Source organism: Mesocricetus auratus, unplaced genomic scaffold (assembly GCF_017639785.1).
Source record: "Mesocricetus auratus isolate SY011 unplaced genomic scaffold, BCM_Maur_2.0 Super-Scaffold_100676, whole genome shotgun sequence".
NCBI lineage: Eukaryota > Metazoa > Chordata > Mammalia > Rodentia > Cricetidae > Mesocricetus > Mesocricetus auratus.
Genome location: NW_024429266.1, coordinates 155,545,719 through 155,550,307, shown reverse-complemented (window position 1 = coordinate 155,550,307; position 4,589 = coordinate 155,545,719). Strand labels below are relative to the sequence as shown.

At 42.1% G+C, this 4,589-nt stretch overlaps 1 pseudogene; it reads left to right on the top strand.

Moving 5' to 3' along the window:
* The first annotated feature begins 1,284 nt into the window (after positions 1-1,284).
* Positions 1,285-1,902, top strand: LOC110341088 (annotated as a pseudogene).
* Positions 1,903-4,589: the final 2,687 nt, after the last annotated feature.

Below are 4,589 nucleotides of genomic sequence, written 5' to 3'. Positions count from 1 at the left end.
TAGTAATATAATGCAACATAACCATAACTGAGTGTTCTGTCACAAAGGTCCTGCTTACACTCAAAGGCAGGGAATGATTGCACGAATAGGGCATAAGAGGGCAGGAATCTTGGGGCCATTTGAGAATTCTCCCTACCACACTTTTCTTTATATGGCCACTGGGTGGCAGGGGGTTGTCAGTAAGCTTCCATTAGCATTCCCCTCAGATTCTCCCCACTATAAGTTCAAGGCCCATAATGAGTATCATGCTAGCCAGATCTATATAACAAGCAAGACCTTGTCTCCAAAAAAGAAGGAAAGAAGAGGGAGGACTATACAAACATTCTCTGTGGTGGCTAAAATTAAAAAGACCAATGTTGTCTAGGATGACAACAATTCATGCACTGTCTTGCTGAACTTAATTTAATATTATACAACTACTATAAAGTACAATTGTCACCCTAAGAGACAAACAGTGCATCCAAAGCTGTTACGCTATTATTAAGAGTTTTGTATAAACGGGGAAATGGAAATACCCAAATGTCTACGAACTAATGAATGGGTGAACATTTTGTACTTCATACTTATAAAAGAGCATTACTTAATAAAAAGTAACCTGGGAGGCTTATGAGATGGCTTACTGAGTAAGACCACATGCTGTGAAAGCATGATGACCTGAGTTTGAGTCCCCAACAATAACATAAGAAAGCCAGGCATGTCTGAATGCACTTGTAACCTCACTATTGGGGAGCAGAGACAGGAACCCCAGGAGTTTGATTGCCAGGAGCTAACCAAAAATATGACAAGACTCAGGTTCAGTAAGAGACCCTCACTCAAGTGAATAAAGCAGACTGTGCCTGATAGTACAGGACACCAGTGTCTCCTCAAGACACAGGACACCAGTGTCTCCTCAAGACACAGGACACCAGTGCCTCCTCAAGAGAGCACATGGACATGAGCATCCTCACACATGTGTACATACATCACACACTCACTATGCACACAACAAATAAATACATAAACATTTTAAGTAAATGAATGATGCCTACAACAACACAGGTTAGTCTCAAAGCACTGTAGTAAGTGAAAAATAAATAAAAGAGGATTTACACTTTGTAATTTTACTTATGTCAAACTCTAGTAAAGATAAATTTTTAAACATTATACTGTGTTTGGGTAGGTGTATTTGTACAGACACATATGAGTACATATGTACCACAGCATGAGTTTAGGTTCTCTGAAATAACAGTCAGTATTATTAACTGCTGAGCCAGTTATTTTCTTTTTTCTTTTTTTTAAATTCAACATGTTGATCAACATTCTGGAATGGCATTCACAGGCTTACTAGCGAATGCTCATTCATTAACAGACATAACACAATCAGAAGCTTCCTCCCAATTGTAGATGTACCCTTGGCTGTAACATTTCCCTAAAACATCCTGCAGAGGGACATGTACAGACATGCTTGTACACACACATGCTTGTACACACTACAGTGCTCTTAGACCTTTGGGCTACAGTCTCATGTTGGGGGTCTTACAGGACAAATGATCGCAAATGGCTCTGTATCATTGACCCATCAGGTGGTTCATATGCCATTGGAAAACCTAGGCAAGCTGCAAAGACAGAAATAGAAAAACTTCAGATGAAAGGAATGACCTGCCATCATTAAAAGTTAAAGAAGATGCAAGAATAATTTATATTGCATATAATGAATTAAGGATAATGCTGGAGCTAGAGCTCAGCTGAGTTGGCGACATGAAGTGTTCTGAAAGACATGAAATGTTCCAAAATATAAGAGAGGAAGCAAAGAAATATGGTAAGGAAACTTGGAGGAAGAAGGTGAACCAAATGATAACAATGTATAACATTTGTGCCACCTACTCTGTTTTACATTTTGTGATAGGCCATGTGGCTGTTTAGTGCCATAAACTAGACAGACAGACAGACAGATAATCTCAGGATTTTCACTAAGCTTTTGTCTTATAAACAAAATTAAATAGAGGGGAAGAAGGAAAGAAGAAAGGTTCTATGAATTATTTTAAACAAGAGAACACATGCTGTATATATAGTAATCTCATTCAAGATTCAATATGTAAACAGGAGCTAGAGACGGCTCATCAACACCCACAGAGTCTCACCAACATAACTGCCTCTGCAGGAACTGACCAACAGGACAACAGCCATGTCAAAGTAGACAGAGAAAAGCCCACAAGGCCAGAACCCTACACAAAGAGCTACAAACAGCTAAGGAATGCTGAAAAGGGGAGAAACAGCCTTCCCCAAAGAAGAGCACACAATTGGTTATCCAATACCAAATAGTCATCCCTGAAAACATACATACAAGGAACATTATACAGACTGAGCTGCTTATATCTATGCATCTAGAAATGTACATGTATATACATATAGTTATGTGATGACAATGAAAAGAGAGGCCATGAATTTGAAAGACAACAATGAGGGGTATGTGGAAGGGTTTGCAGAGAAGAAAGGAAAGGGGGAAATGATGTAATTATATTTAATCTCAAAAAATAAAAAACAATTTTTTTAAAAATCTTGATCTGTAAATGACAGAGAGAGAGAGAGAGAGAGAGAGAGAGAGAGAGAGAGAGAGAGAGAGAGAGAGAGAGAGAGAGGAGAGAGAGAGAACTAGCAGTGGGACAAGATTGTAAACTCTCAAAGCCCACTCCAAGTTACATACTTCCTCAAGCAAGGTGGCACCTCTCAAAGTTTCCATAACATCCTCCAAACCAGGTTCCAAGTGTTCAACTACCTGAGCCTGTGGGGAATACTGGCTATGAATATCAACAGAAAAAAATTACAGAGGCTGAAAAACAAAAAAAAATACAGATAGCTAATGAACATATGGAAAGTATCTTAAATTCAGTAATATCAGAGTGAAAATTAACACAACCATAAAGCATGTACTTAGCTTATCAAATGGGTAAGGGATTTCCAGAGGCACAATGGGAACAACTTCCTGGAGAGCCAAATACATCAGAACCCTAAGACCCACTTTGTCTTTAACTGCCCTGCTTTCACTGTACTCCAAGGAACTGTTTGAGACAAGCCACTGAAACATGATGGGATGTTCATTTCACTGTTCATTACAGAAACTAAGATAGTTCTAGGACTGAATCTACGGCCTCCTCACATACACCAAGTACATTCTATCACTCTGAAACCCTATTCTCACTTCTTATTTTCAAGGTCTCACTAAGTCCAGACTGGCCTGTATTTTCTCCGTAGTCTCCACAGGCCTGATCTTCATGCCTCAGCTGGGATTATAGGCCCAAGTCAACAAGCCCAGATGACAATAAGAATTTATATAGTAAGACTGATTCATCAGTGTCTGGTTGATATAATTTGGCTGTACTATAATAAACAGCTATTTAAATCCATTGGGTTGAAGATTCTGTAAAGATGGAGACAAATGGGAAGCGCAGAAGCAGATCCCTGGAGTGTGGGCATGCGCTTGAGATGACCATCAAGAACTCATCTGGCTTACAATTGGAACTGACCGCTAAAGGAGAGCAATCAGAGACAGAAGAGTGGAGAGTATAACAGGAACCCAGACCTTAGTTGCCCCCAGGCCTTAGCACAACTGACTCTATGATGGAAGTGCCATTCAAGCTGTAAAACCCAGCATGTAGACAGCACTGCCTGCCAAAATAAAAACAAATGGACATAACCCATCAAAGTCCATAGTTAAGGAAAGTCTCTAAAAACCGTACTAACCATGCTTTTATGGCTTCTGTAGTTCTGTTTCTGGCTAACTGTTGTTGTTAACTGAAGTATGTCAACCCAGGACATGGTTTTGTTTTGTTTTTTACTTAGAGGCTTGCCCTGAGAAAGGGTTCAGGTCTATAGTGGGATCCTGAACACCCAGTGTGGTTGCTGGCCAGCTAATAAGAACTTTCTACTGGCTTAAAGTCATGTCCCTGCAGTCTTCTCTGAAGACCTCACAACAGAGAGAAGCTAAGGTCTCTCTCTCTCTCTCTCTCTCTCTCTCTCTCTCTCTCTCTCTCTCTCTGCCCCTTGCCTGCTGCTACCTAATTCTAACAGTTATGTTCTACCTCTGCAATGTCCCACTCTCCTCTCTGTGACTTAAGAGATCCATAAAATAAAAAATGTCGTTAACCTATAAGCACTTTGCCCAATGGCAGATACTTCCTGAGATCCTTGAGGTTGTTGTTCATATAAGATAAAAGTAAATCTTCGGGGCCGCTCCCGGCTTCCAGAAGAGCCGCCCACACAGGAAAGAGATCAGCCCCTCCAAGACCCCAACCCAGCGAGCCCAGCTTCAGGTGAGATTGGGTCCCCGGCTGGGACCACCCGCCCATCACCCATCCCCCTCCATCTTCGGGGCCGCTCCCGGCTTCCAGAAGAGCCACCCACACAGGAAAGAGATCAGCCCCTCCAAGACCCCAACCCAGCGAGCCTAGCTTCAGGTGAGATTGGGTCCCCGGCTGGGACCACCCGCCCATCACCCATCCCCCTCCATCTTCGGGGCCACTCCCGGCTTCCAGAAGAGCCGCCCACACAGGAAAGAGATCAGCCCCTCCAAGACCCCAACCCCAGCGAGGCCAGCTTCAGCTTCAGCTGCA